The sequence below is a fragment of the Trachypithecus francoisi genome, unplaced genomic scaffold, assembly GCF_009764315.1.
Source record: "Trachypithecus francoisi isolate TF-2019V2 unplaced genomic scaffold, Tfra_2.0 Lachesis_group8, whole genome shotgun sequence".
Lineage (NCBI taxonomy): Eukaryota > Metazoa > Chordata > Mammalia > Primates > Cercopithecidae > Trachypithecus > Trachypithecus francoisi.
This window is the reverse complement of record NW_022681473.1, coordinates 4,228,512-4,245,355: the sequence shown is the minus strand read 5'-3', so window position 1 is coordinate 4,245,355 and position 16,844 is coordinate 4,228,512. Positions and strand designations below refer to the sequence as shown.

The 16,844-nt window shown below is 47.6% G+C and overlaps 1 protein-coding gene across 10 annotated transcripts in view; it reads left to right on the top strand.

Annotated features, from left to right (window-relative positions):
- Positions 1 to 16,844, top strand: part of PPFIA1 (PTPRF interacting protein alpha 1) — a 122,774-nt gene that overhangs the window by 10,477 nt on the left and 95,453 nt on the right. The window lies entirely within an intron of this gene.

Below are 16,844 nucleotides of genomic sequence, written 5' to 3'. Positions count from 1 at the left end.
AATCAGACACAGAGCAAGATCTCACCAGCTACTCTTTCCTTCCGCCAGGAGTTGAAGCTGCCTCTGGTGGCTTGTAAGATTCTCTTTGCTTTAGGCATTAGCAGAACTTGCTCTTTGTTGTATTGGTGGCCTGTTCCTAATCAGTTTTGGAAGTTTTGGCTCTTCTCTCTATAGATATTCCTATTTGTCACTCATCTTCACTCAGAGGGCCTCCATTTTTGTGTACATTAGGCTTTTTTTTTTTTTTTTGAGATGGAGTTTCGCTCTTGTTGCCCAGCTGGAGTGCAATGGTGCGATATACATTAGGCTTTTATCATGTCCTACATGTCTCTTGTGCTCCTTTCTGTATTTTCTAGACCTTTTCTTTGTATGTGTCTAGATGTATGTGTGTGTGTGTATGTGTATGTATGTGTGTATGTATGTGCATGTGTATATATATATTTATTTATTTATTTTTTAGAGACTGGGTCTCTCTGTTGCCCAGGCTGGTCTTGAACTCTTGGGCTCAGACGGTCTTCCTGCCTTGGCCTCCTAAACTGCGGGGATTACAGACGTGAGCTACTGTGTCCGGCCTGTGTGGCGGGGGTGTGTGTGTGTATATGTATATATGTATATATATTTTTCTGGGACAGGGTCTCGCTCTGTTGCCCAGGCTGGTGTGTAGTGGTGCAATCTCAGCTCACTGCAGCCTCTGCCTTCTGGGCTTAAGCAGTCCTCCCACTTCAGCTCCTGAGTAGCAGGGACGACAGGTGCACACCACCACACCTGGCTAATTTCTGTATTTTCAGTGGAGATGGGGTTTTGCCATGTTGCACAGACTGGTCTCAAACTCCTGGACTTAGGTGATCCACTCGCCTCACTCTCCCAGTGTGTCAGGATTACAGGCATGAGCCATCGTGTGTGTGTGTGTGTGTATATATTTAAGAGATAGGTGGCTGGGTGCGGTGGCTCACGCCTGTAATCCCAGCACTTTGGGAGGCCAAGGTGGGTGGATCACCTGAAGTCAGGAGTTCGAGACCATCCTAGCCAACATGGTGAGACCCCCGTCTCTACTAAAAATACAAAAAATAGCTGGGCGTGGTCGGTGCCTGTAATCCCAACTACTCGGGAGGCTGAGGCAGGAGACTTGCTTGAACCTGGGAGGCGGAGGTTTCAGTGAGCCAAGATCATGCCATTGCACTCCAGCCTGGGTGGCAAGAGTGAAACTCCGTCTTGGGGAAAAAAAAAAAGAGACAGGTACTCTGTTGTTGCCGAGGCTGGAGTGCAGTGGTGCACGTGATCACTGTTCACTGCAGCCTCAAACTCCAGGGCTCATGCAATCCTTTTGCCTTAGCCTTTTGAGTAGCTGGGACTATAGACATGTGCCACCATGCCCAGCTAATTTTTAAATTTTTTATAGAGGCAGGGTCTTGCTATTTTGCCCAGGCTGATCTTAAACTCCTGACCTCAAGTGATCCTCCCATCTCTACATGTCAAAGTACTGGGATGACAGATGTGAGCTATTGTGCCCAAACTCTAAAGTCCAGGTATTTTTACTGACCCAACTTCCACCTCACTCACCCTCTCTTCATTTGTGTCTATCGCTGTTTAGCCCATAGATTGAGTTCTTAATTTCAGTTATAATTTTCAGTTCTAGAGTCTGCATCATTCCTTTTACTATTCTAGTTCTCTAGTGAAATGCTTTCTTTTTGTCAAATATATTTTTGACTAGTTGACATTTGCATTGGATAACTCTTATTATATAGGTCACCTCTGGATCCATTTCTGTTTTTCTTTTTTCTCTTGGTTCATTTGTTGATGGGCCCGTTTTGTTTTTTTAATTGAGTCAGACATTATGTATGAAAAACTGTAGAAGCGCTGGGTGATGCTCTCTTCCTTCAGAAAGTTTCCCTGTGTCATCTGGCACATGCCCAGAGTAGGGACAGATCATCTCAGCTCAGGGCCTGGGTGACCAGAGGCTGGGATTCAGTCAGTAAGCCTCAGTTGGAGCTGCCTGCACCCAAACCCCTGCTCCCGGTGTAACCATCCGGGGGTTCCATCTGAAACCCTGGAGTGTTTCCCAGGGCCCCTTTTTCTTGGCGTGTCCTGGAGCCCAAGTTTTGTCTCCCTAACACCATGAGACTACTGAAAGCCCAGCTTCTCAGCCAGGTTTGCAGAGTGTTGGGCTCATTTCCTGTGTCTCCCTTTTCTCTGGGATCTTGGCCCCTTAAGTCCTGGCTGACTGTCAGGCCTTTACTTCTTTTTGTCTTCCCAGACCCTTGGGGCTTTCTAGAGCTCTTTAGCCGCTACTTTCTTCCCAGTTTATCAGTGTACTGCCCCCAAATCCTTCCAAATTGTCAAATGCATTGACAGAAAGAGTGGGGGCTCCGAATGGTGGACTCACTTCAGTGGGCCTCTCTTTTGTTTGGAATACTGGTCCCTTCAGTTGTGGCTGCCTTAGCATCTCTTTGATGCCGGCAGACTTCTAAGTCATACTCTCCTTTTCCAGTTGTTGGTGGGTTGCCGTGCTACAGGCCACCCTGCATATCACTGAAAGTGCAGTCAAAGCGGGCGTGCTCGCTCTGTCTGCGGCATGTGCGGAGGCTGTAGACATTGGTTATTGTTACTTGATAGGGAGCATATAGAACCCCCTCACCTCGCTTAGTCTGCCTTGTCCAGTTTCTTTTTTTTTTTTTTTTTCCCAGTCTGCTTCTCATGACATTGTCCAGTGTCTAATCAGAATTCCCCCGTTTGCCCCTACCCAGTCACTTAACCACTTAAAGACAATAGAGCAAGTGGCCCGCTCAGCGGGAGACACAGCCCTTGGCCTCCAGTTCCCGTCTTGGCCACTGTGTGGGCTCTTCCACCCTGCTCTAGTCTCTACTCTTCCCTTTGCCCTGTGCCAGACCAAGGGAGGGTTTGTGATGACATATGTGGCAGTGGCAAAGGAGGAGGTTAGGGAGGTAGGAGAGGTTGTGTGCGTGGTGTTTAGTCTTATTTTGGAGATGGGGTCTTGCTATGTTGCCCAGGCTGGTCTCGAACTCCAGGGCTCAAGCAATCCTTCTGCCTTGGTTTCCTGAGTAGCTATCACTACAGGCATGAACCACTGTGCCCAGCTACCTAATGTTTATTCTGTGACTTGATCACATGTGTATTTTCTTTTCAGTGCTGCTTTTTTTTTTTTTGAAACGGAGTCTTGCTCTGTTGCCCAGGCTGGAGTGCCCAGGCTGGAGTACCCAGGCTGGAGTACAGTGGCGTGATCTCGGCTCACTGCAAGCTCTGCCTGCTGGGTTCACGCCACTCTCCTCAGCCTCCCCAGTAGCTGGGACTACAGGCGCCTGCCACTACATCCAACTAATTTTTGTTTTGTATTTTTGGTAGAGTCGGGGTTTCACCATGTTAGCCAGGATGGTCTTGATCTCCTGACCTCATGATCTGCCGGCCTTGGCCTCCCAAAGTGCTGGGATTACAGACGTGAGCCACCGCACCCAGCCTTTTTGTTTTTTTTTTAGAAGGAGTTTTGCTCTTGTCGCCCAGGCTGGAGTGCAACGGCGTTTAGTGCAATGGCTGGAGTGCAAAGACAGCCTATTTAGGAGGCGATCTCAGCTTACTACAACCTCCGCCTCCCAGGTTCAAGTGATTCTCCTGCCTCAGCCTCCTGAGTAGCTGGGATTATAGGTGCGCATCACCATGCCCGGCTGATTTTTGTATTTTTAGTAGAGACGGGGTCTCACCATGTTGGTCAGGCTGGTCTCGAACTTCTGACCTCAGATGATCTGCCCGCCTTGGCCTCCCACAGTGCTGGGATTACAGACATGAGCCATCATGCCTGACCAACCAACCAAGTGCTTTTTTTTGGTTTGTTTAAACAAATACTGCTGTTGGGCTTCTCTCTAATTTCATTTTAAAGTTTCAGCTGCATTTTCAAATTGAGATTTTATTTTAAACTTGAGTACAGTGATTTTTACAATCTTTTTGAAAGCAACAAATGAGATTTTTAGAAGACCTCTCGCTTGAAGAACTCTAATGTATGAAACCTAGAAAAGAGACTGTTCACCTTTCATTGCAGGTGAGGTCCCAAATTTTGCCAGTCTGTCTCCCAGTCTGCTAATCCCTGAGGCAGGGAGTACAAAACTCAGAAGACTCTAACAAATGAGGTCTTCAAATCAAATCCAAACTTAGTGGAAAAGAAGTCTACCTGTGTCAGGGGTGTTCCCTGTCAAAGCGATGGGTGAGCTTCCGCTGGTTGCGGTGGAAGGTGTGCTGGTTGGATTGGGAAGGCAAGAGGGTGCAAAACAGCCTGTTTAGGAGGCGGTTCCTGCATTGTGGACATGAAGTGTTACAGCCCAAACCAGGATGCTAGAATCCAAGGGCAGAGGGCAGTAGAAAAGAACAACCTAGCAGAACTGTGCGGGACTAGAGGATGGAGCTGAGTGGCAGATGCCATGCTCAAGCTTGCTGGGAGACGGGGGTGGGGGAGGGTAAAGAGGAGACGCTGGTGTTTGGCAGTGTTGAGAGGTATTTGTGGTTGTCACAGCTAGGGGCAGGGATGCTCCTAAACATTCTGTGGTGGAGCCTCCTCAACAAAGAATTATCTGGCCCCAAATGTTGGAAGTGTCCAGGTTTAGGTATAAAGGATCAGAAGCTTTTCTCAAGTATTGCTATTAGGTTGGTGCAATAGTGTTTGCGTTTTTGCTTTATTTTTAATGGCAAAAACCGCAATTATTTTTCCTTCAACCTAATATGATGCAAAGTTGGCTACAACTGTAATTTGTTAAGTGCTGCAAACAAGGTACTTGCTAAGCTTAACTTAGTGAACAAGTTAGGAAGAATTGGAATTAGGTAAAACTAACTAAATGACTCTTCCCCGAGGATAAATACTAATGACCAGCCCTTCAGATGGTGCCCCTCATGTGCTTTACTGACTGCTTTCTTAGTAATAGTTGGCAAAACACCTCAAAATATCATGCTTGCTTTCATCGTCTTTGGTTTATGAAATCGTTGAATATATCCTTTCAGAATAATATTTGGCCGTTTACATCTCTTTTGCACACGCTGAACTTGCCATCTTGTCTTCCTGTTTCTACACCTTTAATTGTCAGCAAGGACACAGAGTCCTTCCTCCTATTTTGTTGAGCCCTGTGTGAATATTACCGTTTTAGGCTCCTGCAGACACTGGTAGAGACAGACAGGGTCTCCACCTGCAGAAGGCTTTCACAGTACACCCATGTTCAAAGCAGGTGCAGGTTGCGAGACACATCCAGATAGAATGAAGTGGTTCAGAAGAAATCCATTATCTCGGTTGAGTGGGGCGGGCTGCCAAGCACACTGTGGTCCAGGAAGGTGAGGCTTTCGAGGGGATTGGCTTGGAGCTGAGAGATGAAGGCTAAGAGGAACCAGGTATGAGAGCTTTCTTGGCAGTGGGGCTACTTGAGCAAAGTCCAGAGCAAGGGAGAGCTTAGCGTTTAGCTGAGTCAAAGCTGGGGTCTGTGGCCATGGTTACTCAGCCTGGAGGGAAGGAAAGAGTGAACAAGGTAAGGTTGGCTAGGTAGGTTGACATAGGATCAGACAGAGGCAAAGACTTGCTTGTTTTTGTTTTGTTTAAGTACCTTAGGGCTTCAGTATTTTATGTGCATCGTGGCCTCAGGGGAGGGAATGATGTGATTTGGCTGCGTTGTTATTTATTTATTTTTATTTTGTATTTATTTATTTAAGATGGAATCTCACACTGTTGCCCAGGCTGTAGTGCAGTGGCACGATCTCGGCTCACTGCAACCTCCGCCTCACGGGTTCAAGCGATTCTCCTGCCTCAGCCTCCCAAGTAGCTGGGATTACAGGTGCCTGCCACCATGCCCAGCTAATTTTTAGTAGAGACGGGAGTTTCACCATGTTGCCCAGGCTGGTCTCAAACTCCTGACCTCAGGTGATCCTCCTGCCTCGGCCTCCCAAGTTTTTAAAAGATCATGCTCTGTGGATAATGACCTGGGGATGGAGGGAAGAATGGACCTAGGGTGGAAACCACTGGTTAGAGTAGAGCCACTTCGAGTGCATGGGTTTGGGCTACAGAGTTAGCAAAAATTAAAAACTCTTCCTGAGTGCGGTGGCTCATGCCTATAATAGGAGGCTGAGATGGGCGGATCACCTTGAGGTCAGGAGTTTTGAGACCAGCTTGGCCAACATGGTGAAACCCTGTGTCTACTAAAAACACAAACATTGGCTGGGTGTGGTGGTGGGTGCCTGTAATCCCAGCTACTCAGGAGGCTGAGGCAGGAGAGTCGCTTGAACCCGGGAGGCGGAGGTTGCAGTGAGCTGTGATCGCACCACTACACACCAGCCTGGGGGACAGAGCGAGACTCCATCTCAAAAAAAACCCAAAAAACCCCTTAACATCACCCATCCCATAAAGCACAGAACAATGTATACTTTTTAATTATCATATGCATAAATGCATACTGTTTTAATGCAGTATACATAATGTTTATGTATATAATGTATACATTTATGTATTCAGGTATTTTGAGTGTCTGTATGTGCCATGCACTGTTCTAGGTGTTGAATATTCCATAGGTAAAAAGGGTTATTTAGCCCACATTTCTTTTCGTTGTATGAAGAGAAGTGGAGAAAACCAGACTTATGTAGTTCGGTTTGAACAAGTTAAATGCATGGATGATGTAATGTGGGAACACTTTCCGCTTTTCGTTTCTGTTTGTGTTGGCAGAACTTAGGGAGGTGGTTTTCCTTGGGAGTTTCAGCTGCCCACTGTACTCCTCCACTCTTAACACCTGTGCCTCGCAGAGATATTACCTGCCTGTCATGCTGTGTACTTTCTTTTGGGTAGGCTTTGGGCTCCTTAAATTCAACATTGACTCAAACCATCTTTCCCCACATGGGTCCCCCTCCTGTGAATGGCAGTTTTCTGCGTAGTCAGGTGGCTATGTCTCTTTTCTTGTCTTTTGAGATGGAGTCTCGCCCTGTTGCCCAGGCTGGAGTACAGTGGCACAATCTCAGCTCAGTGCAACCTCTGCCTCCTGCGTTCAAGCGATTTTCCTCCCTCAGTCTCCCAAATAGCTGGGACCACAGGCACATGCCACCACCCCCAGCTAATTTTTGTATTTTTGTAGAGACAGTTTCACCATGTTGGCCAGGCTGGTCTTGAGCTCCTGACCTCTAGTGATCTGCCCACCTTGGCCTCCCAGAGTGCTGGGATTACAGGCGTGAGCCACTGCTCCCGGCCCTGTGTCTCTTTTGTGCGCTAACCTTATCCTTCTAGTTTCCAGGACCTGTGGGATGGACCTTTCCATCTCTTGGAGGTTACCTCTGAGGCCCACCGACCCTCAGACCTCAACCCTTTGTCTTCACTGGGTTGACTCCCATGGCCCCTGGCTGTTGTGGAGCTTCTTTCCAGTATCTTATCCCTCGTTGCAGCAAGATCTTTCTTTTTTTCTTTTTGAGACAGGGTCTCACTTTGTCACCCAGGCGGAGTGCAGTGGTGTGATGGGGCTCAAGCAATGCTCCTACCTCAGCCTTGTAAGAAGCTGGGACTACAGGTGTGCGCCATTACGGCTGGCTAATTTGTGTGTGTGTGTGTGTGTGTGTACACACATATATATACACATACACACACACAGACACGTATGTGTCATTATTATTATTTTGTAGAGGAGCGGGGTCTTGCTATGTTGCCTAGGCTGGTCTCGAACTCTTGACCTCAAGTGATTCGCCCACCTCAGCCTCCCAGAGTGCTGGGATTACAGGCGTGCCGCACCAGTATCTTTGTAAAACGCATCTGTCTTTCCTTTGCTCAGAACACTTCAACTCTCCATTGCCCCTCGGACTGAAGATTCCTGTGTCATCACATCCTGGCCCAGCCCCTCCCTGCTCTCCCAGTTGTGGGTAGTTCCTCACATGCAGACTCCTTGTTTTTGTACAACTTTGTAAATAAGCCGTTCTCTGAGATTAGGCCTTTCTTATCTTCTGCTTGCCAACTTCATTCTAGCTACAACAAGTAATTTGGTACAGCTCTTTCACCAATCCGGTTTTGCCTGTGTATACTGATTCTCAAAAATGCCCGTATTCTGATGTAGTGGTTTGACTTCAGCTAAGGTTTTTTTTTTTTTTTTTTTTTAGTAGATACAGGAGTCTTTATGTTACCCAGGCTGGTCTCGAACTCCTGGTCTCAAGCAATCCTCCTGCCTTAGCCTCCCAAAGTGTTGAGATTACAGTCATCAGCCACTACACCCGGCCTTTTTTTTGGTTGTTTTTTAAAAACATTTGGTTTTAGAGATGGAGTCTCTGTTTCCTAGGCTGGAGTGCAGTGACAGAGTCACAGCTCACTGTATCCTCAACCTTCCCAGCTCAGGCAGTCCTCCCACTTCAGCCTGTTGAGTAGCTGGAACCACATGCATGTGCCACCACACCTTGCTAATTTTTTGTTTTATTTTTGTAAAGATGAGGTCTCTGTATGTGCCTCAGGCTGGTCTTGAACTCCTAGGCTCAAGTGATCCTCCCACTTGGCCTCCCAAAGTGCTGGGATTACATAATGATGTTGGCCCTAACAACTTAGGCATCTAAAGTCCAAGTGTGTGTAGGTCCCATTGCACTAGGGCTCAACATCTCTCACTTGCCCTCCAGTCATGCCTCATCTCACCTCTGGTTTTTTTTTGAGATGGAGTCTTGCTCTGTCTCCCAGGCTGGAGTGCAGTGGCACAATCTGGCTCACCGCAGCCTTTGCCAACTGGCTTCAAGCAATTCTCTGCCTCAGCCTCCCAAGTAGCTAGGATTACAGGTGCTGCCACCACGCCCGGCTAATTTTTGCATTTTTAGTAGGGATGGGGTTTCACCATCTTGGCCAGTCTGGTCTTCACCTCCTGACCTTGTGATCCGCCCACCTCGGCCTCCCAAAGTGCTGGGGTTACAGGCGTGAGCCACCGCGCCCGGCCTCCCCTCTGCTATTTGTATCCCTTCGAGGCTCACAGTTCCCAGAGGTCTCCTTCTTGGTAGTAGAAAGTGGGGTCACTGCCTGAGGTGATTGCAGACCGCTCCTTCGACTCTTTCTCTCTGCAATTACTTGTTCCTGGGAGACTTTCAGCCTCATGGTTTTAGTGTCCATTGGTGTTCCCTGCTCATATCACTTCTTACCTGGAAGTTGCAAAGAGGTGATTTTTCCAGCTCTCCGTCCGTGTACAGTGATGAACAGATATTCCTGTACGAAGAAGAGCGTTCTCCTTTGTTCGCTTTCCAGCTCTCTCAGTCACTGAGTACACTGCGTATTAGAGTCAGGCATCGTCATTACTCCTTGGATGCTCATATTGTCCCTTTGAGATTGGCTCCTGTGTCTTTTTGCCAAGACCCTATTAGTTTTTGAGTGCTTCATTGCTTTCTGGCACAGAAATTTGTCCCAGGCCTGCTTTGTACTTTTCCTGCCTCAGATCTGAAATCATTCCTCTCAGAAGGCCTGGTTCCCTTTAGTTGGAAGTGGCATTTCGAAATCAGCATTTGGGGCTGGGTGTACCCATTGTCACGGGGATAGCATCTTTTTTTTTTTTTTTGAGACGGAGTCTTGCTCTGTCGCCCAGACTGGGGTACAGTGGCGCCATCTCAGCTCACTGCAAGCTCCACCTTCGGTTCAAGTGATTCTCCTGCCTCACTCTCCTGAGTAGCTGGGATTATAGGCCAACACCATCATGCTTGGCTAATTTTTCTTTTTGTATTTTTACTATTGACAGAGTTTCACCATGTTGGCTAGGCTGGTCTTGAACTCCTGACCTCAGAACTCCACCTGTCTTGGCCTCCCAAAGTGCTGGGATTATAGGCGTGAGCCACCGTGCCCTGCTGAAGGTAGCATCTTTTATGTCCTTTCATTGGACAGAGCTAGAAAAAAGTGTTCATTTAAAAAACCTCCAATTTCATACTGATTCTTTAAAATAAAATTTTCCCCCTTGTTTTATATTTACACAGCTTAAACTGATGATTTTGATTTCTAATGATATTAACATTGTTTTCCTTATCTATGATATACATAAAATGGGTTCAACATTTTAATACATTGTTCTTTTTTTTTTTTTTTTTTTTTGAGACGGAGTCTTGCTCTGCCACCCAGGCTGGAGTGCAGTGGCCGGATCTCAGCTCACTGCAAGCTCCGCCTCCCGGGTTTACGCCATTCTCCTGCCTCAGCCTCCCGAGTAGCTGGGACTACAGGCGCCCGCCTCGTCGCCCGGCTAGTTTTTTGTATTTTTAAGTAGAGACAGGGTTTCACCGTATTAGCCAGGATGGTCTCGATCTCCTGACCTCGTGATCCGCCCGTCTCGGCCTCCCAAAGTGCTGGGATTACAGGCTTGAGCCACCGCGCCCGGCCAATACATTGTTCTTATAATCAACCCTTTGAGTGAAGTTTAGGATTCCTTAGCAATTCTTTTGGCTTTAGAAATAAATACATCTTAAGAATATATAGTTAGAATAATGGGTTTAAAACAATTTGTTGTAACATAACCAAAGTAATTACCAAGTTGATAAACAGGTTCATTTGTTCCTATTTATTCTTAATTTCGGAGTTTGTATTTTATAAACTTTTTAAGTAGCTGGGACTACAGGCATGCACCACCAGCATGCACCACCACGTCCAGCTTTTTAAGTGTTGGGATTACAGGCGTGACTCACTGCGCCCAGCCAGATTTATTCTTTTTCAAACCAGGTGTGGTGGCACACGCCTGTAGTCCAGGCTACTTGAGAGGCTGAGGTGGGAGGATCGCTTGAGAACAGGAGTTTGAGGCCAGCCTGGTTAACATGGCGAGACCCTGTCTCTCAAAAACACATTTTTTAAAAAGTTTTTCAGCCAGGTGCAGTGGCTCACGCTTGTAATCCCAGCACTTTGGGAGGCCGATGCAGGAGGATCACTTGAGCTCAGGTGTTCGAGAGCAGCCTGGGCAACATGGCGAAACCCCGTCTCTACAAAAAGTAAAAAAATTAGCCAGGCTTGGTAGTGCACATCTGTAGTCCCAGCTGCTCAGGAAGCTGAGGCACGAGAATCGCTTGAGCCTGGGAGATGGAGGTTACAGTGATCCAAGATCATACCACTGCACTCCAGCCTGGGTGACAGAGCGAAACCTTATGTAAAAAAAAAAAAGTTTGGCCGGGCGCGGTGGCTCAAGCCTGTAATTCCAGCACTTTGGGAGGCCGAGACGGGCGGATCACGAGGTCAGGAGATCGAGACCATCCTGGCTAACACGGTGAAACCCCGTCTCTACTAAAAAATGCAAAAAACTAGCCGGGCGTGGTGGCGGGTGCCTGTAGTCCCAGCTACTCGGGAGGCTGAGGCAGGAGAATGGCGTAAACCCGGGAGGCGGAGCTTGCAGTGAGCTGAGATCTGGCCACTGCACTCCAGCCTGGGCGACAGAGTGAGACTCCGTCTCGAAAAAAAAAAAAAAAAATACAAAAAAACTAGCCGGGAGAGGTGGCGGGCGCCTGTAGTCCCAGCTACTCGGGAGGCTGAGGCAGGAGTATGGCGTAAACCCGGGAGGCAGAGCTTGCAGTGAGCCGAGATCCGGCCACCAGCCCGGGCGACAGAGTGAGACTCCGTCTCAAAAAAAAAAAAAAAAAAAAAAAAAGTTTATTATTTTTCAAATACACAAAACATGTACATGGTTCAAAAGACCAGAACTGTGTAAAAATGTAAACTCGGAAGTCTTGCACCCAGCCCTGTGGCACCCACCGCCGATAGGTGAAGTGAGGACGTGTTGAGTTTGCGTGGAATAGTCCCGGTTTGTGCCTGTTATCCTGGAGCAATTAGTGATAGCACCTTCTTTCACTCTCAGGAATGAAGCATAGCTAAGGCTTTGTTGGCACCTGCTCATGCTAATTTAGAGATGTGGACAAAATGTTTCCACTTTGTGGATTTTTTTTCCCCTGTAGCTAAAAGTAAGGGCTTGGCGGAATCCTGCAGACTTGGATTGAGGTTCTCTTGGCAGGGGAGGTCTAACCATGGAGTTCATACTCTTTTCACAGAGTCTCATTCTTATTCGGAGGAGGAAATTTCATTTTACTCTGAAAATAAATTTGGGAGCTTGAAGCATATTGTACGTTTCCAAGTTTTTCTGCTTTGCAAAGGGCTAATTATTCTTCCTGCCTGTGTAGTTTTTTTTTTTATTTTTTATTTTTTATTTTTTTGAGACGGAGTCTCGCTCTGTCGCCCAGGCTGGAGTGCAGTGGCCGGATCTCAGCTCACTGCAAGCTCCGCCTCCCGGGTTTACGCCATTCTCTCGCCTCAGCCTCCCGAGTAGCTGGGACTACAGGCGCCCGCCATCTCGCCCGGCTAATTTTTTGTATATTTTAGTAGAGACGGGGTTTCACCGTGTTAGCCAGGATGGTCTCGATCTCCTGACCTCGTGATCCGCCCGTCTCGGCCTCCCAAAGTGCTGGGATTACAGGCTTGAGCCACCGCGCCCGGCCTACCTGTGTAGTTTTAAACCTTTGCCAGTACTAATATAAAAATTGATTTCAGGTAGTGACATGCTTAAGTTGTTGAATCATATAGAAAAATTAAAGTTCTACTTGAGATGGATCAGTATTTCTGAGCGATTGATCTCTTGAAATCTTTTTTTTTTTTCTTGAGACAGTTTCACTCTTGTTGCCCAGGCTGGAAGGTAGTGGCATGATCTCGGCTCACTGCAACCTCTGCCTGCCAGGTTCAGGTGATTCTCCTGCCTCAGCCTCCCGAGTAGCTGGGATTACAGGCACGCGCCACCACGCCCGGCTAATTTTGTATTTTTAGTAGAGACGGGGTTTCTCCATGTTGGTCAGGCTGGTCTTGAACTCCCGACCTCAGGTGATCTGCCCGCCTGGGCCTCCCAAAGTGCTGGGAGGATTACAGGCATGAGCCACTGCGCCCGGCCGATCTCTTGAAATCTTAAGGTGCTGTGAAGAAGCTAGTGCAGTCTCTTCCACCTTAAAAATAATTTATGGGGGAAAACATGAATGACAGCCGAGGTCATAGTATCCTACGTACCCTAAAAGAGAGATGTGGTGGGATGAGATTATTTTGAATTGTCTTGAGTATTAATTTGAATACTCTGATATGGTATTTCTTTTCATACAAATTAAAATCTAAAGAACTTCACTTGTGATTACGCGTGAGATTCCATTGATGCAGAAAGGCTTAAAGAAATTCTAAGTAAAATTTTACTTAGCTGTCCCGTGGCTCAGCTCGTTTTCCTCCACCGTAGACGCTGAGGCATTCACATTGAGGGGTGATGCTTAGCCGACAGGCATTGTGCTCTTTATGCTACCTGAAGGCACTTTACAAACAGTAATTCAGTGCGTTTCCCTTCCTCTTTCTTTTTGTGACTGATGGAGATTTGTTGACTTAAATGAATAGTTTATTTATGTATTTATGTATTTATTTATTTTTGAGACAGGGTCTCACTCTGTCATCCAGGCTGGAGTGCAGTGGCATGGTCACAGCTCACCACAGCCTCCACCTCTCTGGGCTTAGGCGATCCTCCCACCTCAGCCTCCTCAGTAGCTGGAACCACAGGCATGTGCCACCACACCTGACTAATTTATTTATTTATTTATTTATTTATTTAGAGACAGTCTCGCACTGTTGCCCAGGCTGAAGTGCAGTGGCATGATCTCGGCTCACAGCAACCTCCACCTCCCAGGTTCAGGCAATTCTCCTGCCTCAGCCTCCCGAGTAGCTGGGACTACAGGCACCCACCACCACGCCTGGCTAATTTTGTGTGTATGTTTTGTTTTTTTTTTTTTTGAGATGGAGTCTCGCTCTGTCGCCCAGGCTGGAGTGCAGTGGCCGGATCTCAGCTCACTGCAAGCTCCGCCTCCCGGGTTTACGCCATTCTCCTGCCTCAGCCTCCCGAGTAGCTGGGACTACAGGCGCCCGCCACCTCGCCTGGCTAGTTTTTTTTTTTGTATTTTTTAGTAGAGACGGGGTTTCACCGTGTTAGCCAGGATGGTCTCGATCTCCTGCCCTCGTGATCCGCCCATCTCGGCCTCCCAAAGTGCTGGGATAACAGGCTTGAGCCACCGCACCCGGCCTTTTTTGTGTTTTTAGTAGAGACGGGGTGTCACTGTGTTAGCCAGGATGGTCTCGATCTCCTGACCTCATGATCCGCCTGCCTCCGCCTCCCAAAGTGCTAGGATTACAGGCATGAGCCACTGTGCCCAGCCAGTCGCCTGGCTAATTTTTGTATTTTTTTGTAGACAGAGGGTTTTCGCATGTTTCCCAGGCTGGTCTTGAACTCCTGGGCTCAAGTGACCCCCCTGCCTAGGCCTCCCAGGTGCTGGGATCACTCATGTGAGCTACCATGCCCGGCTAGTGAATAGTTTAGAAGCAGGCCATGTGCATCCTTTCTGCTTGCCTCTGTAGGTAGATTCCACTCTGCCTCCCCTGTGTGGATTCCCGCGTCGGGATGCGGGCTGGGAGGGTGGCAAGGAGAGCTGTAGGTTTGTGTGTAGCTTGGGCTTGGAGCCAGCTGAACTCACACGTCCCCTTTCCCTTGTTACCTTTGTCACGTTCCCTTACCACTGAACCTTCTGTTTTCTCACAATAAATTAGAGATAATAATCATTTGAGTAGTTTTTAACAAGTAAGTATTGTCTGCTGTGTGTAGGGTACCATCCAGGGGCTGGGTATATGGATGTTTGGGAGACAGAATAATAGTGAATGTTTATTGCCTCTAAGCCTCTTTATAGGAGTGAGCCACCGAAGCCTCGTAACAGCACTATAAAGCAGAGCACTGTGATAGACCCCATTTTGCAGATGAAGAAATTGAGGCATAGAGATGTTTGGAAACTCGTTCAGGATCCCATAGATATTACATGGTAGCGGCTGTATTTGAACCCAAGCAGTCTGACTCCAGAGTTCTTCCACTGCATGAAAAGATTGGGCACAGCAATACTCCTCACACCGCTCTGTCCCTCTGTAGTATTACTGGGGTGCACACGCTTATGGTTCTTTAGCGGAGGGACTTGTCTCTCAGTCAGATCCCCTTCCACCCCTCTGTACCTGCTCCACCTTTGAGCAGCTGGGGCAGCTTCTTGGGCTTCCCTGCCCGGGATGGGTGCCTAGTCTGAGCAAGGTGCCTGCCCATGTGGCCTGCTGCCTGGTGCTATTCTGTCCCCAGTGTTGAGCATAGCCCCTGGCACACAGTAGACACACACACAGTGATGCATCCTAGAATGATGAAATAATTTCCTAAACAGGATCTTTTAACAATTACCTACCTGTTTTTCAATGGCTCATCTAATTCTGTTCCTAGCTCTTCCACGTGGTTAATCCAAGGCATTTAAAGTTTCAGTTTTTTCCCCCTTCTTCATTGCTTTTTCCAGAAACTTTTTCACAGTGCAGAACAAGGAGATTTAAGTGTGCTATGTGTTGGCTTCATAGCAAGTGTGTGACGCTATTGTTTGGTTTCCCATCAATCAACTCTTGGCCCGTCATAAAATTAAAATTTGCTAACCTGCAATTTCGTTGGTATTTTGATGATAACTTGAAACAAATCACTGGAACAGTAGAGAAGCAAATGAAACCAATGGCTTCGGAACAGAACAGAGTCGTGGTGGCAAGGCCACTCCCCCTACCCCACTGCCTTTGGCACATGGGAGCTGCGGATTCGCAGAGTGTGAGAGCAGGTGGCTCAGGAGCCAGCGGCGTCTTCTGGTCTGCCATCACTTAATCTGCCGGAGCCTTGTGTTCCTTCTCTGTAGAGTAAAGTGGGTGGACTGGGCCCTGTAGTTTAAAGCTTTCTGGAAGCAGCCAGTCTTCAAAGGGTCTTTTCCATAGGTAAAACTGTGCAGAGTGGCTCAGGGCAAAGTCAGCTGCCCTGGGGAGCCACTTGCTGAGACCCTCAGCCTCTGCTTTACCTTGCCCTCGAAGGGGTCTTAGCAAGACAGTTGGAAAGCCCTAGGACTGGTGATTTGATCCCTTTCAGCTCTCTGAGTCTTGAAATATTCTGTACTTGCTGCATAGTTTTTTTTGTTTTTTTTGACAGAGTCTTCCTGTGTCACCCAGGCTAGAGAGTGCAGTGTGATCAAGGCTCACTGCAGTCTCAACTTCCTGGGCTCAAGCAATCCTCCCGTCTCAGCCTCTCAAGTAGCTGGGACCATCGGTGTGCTGTGCACCACCATGCCTAGCTGAATTTTGTGTTTTTTGTAGACACAGGGTTTTGCCATGTTTCCCAGACTGGTCTCAAACTCCTGGCCTCAAGCGATCCTTCTACCTTGGCCTCCCAAAGTGCTGGGATTACAGGTGTGACCCACTACACGTGGCCTGCACAGTTCTTTTTTTGCAAATTGTAGACAAAGGTTAAACTTTGATTCCAGTATTCACCTGCAGAAGACCTGAGTGAGTGTTTGGAGATGGCGAGGCGATGGAAGTTGGTGAGGGTCAAGGGAGAGGAACACTGGGAAGGAAATCCAGTGTTCCTGCTGAAGGGATATGTCCACATCCTTTACACATGTGACAGAAAGCAGGATTTTGGTGCCTTTGAATGGGATGTAACTCCTACCTTGAGTTGAGGCTTTGCAACAAAGGCAAAAAGTCAAAAGGGAAATGGTGAGAATTTTCTTCATCACATTTGTTTCTGTGTTTATGGAGAGTTGCTTGTTAGTGCGGTGTGATTTTGGGGTTGTGTGTGAGAGCATGGCCTCGGGGTCTGGGCTGTTCCCTTAGCTCTCCACTGCTCACTGTGAGATGTGCTTCACACACTTGTGGTGAAGATAGTTAATTCCCATGAAGCGCTCAGAAGAGAGCCTGGTATTTAATAAGCGTTCAATAAATGTTAGTCATTCTTCTAATAGCCATTATTGAATGGGCTAAAGAAGTTTGGTTTTGGTGAAGAATGCTTTTCCTTATG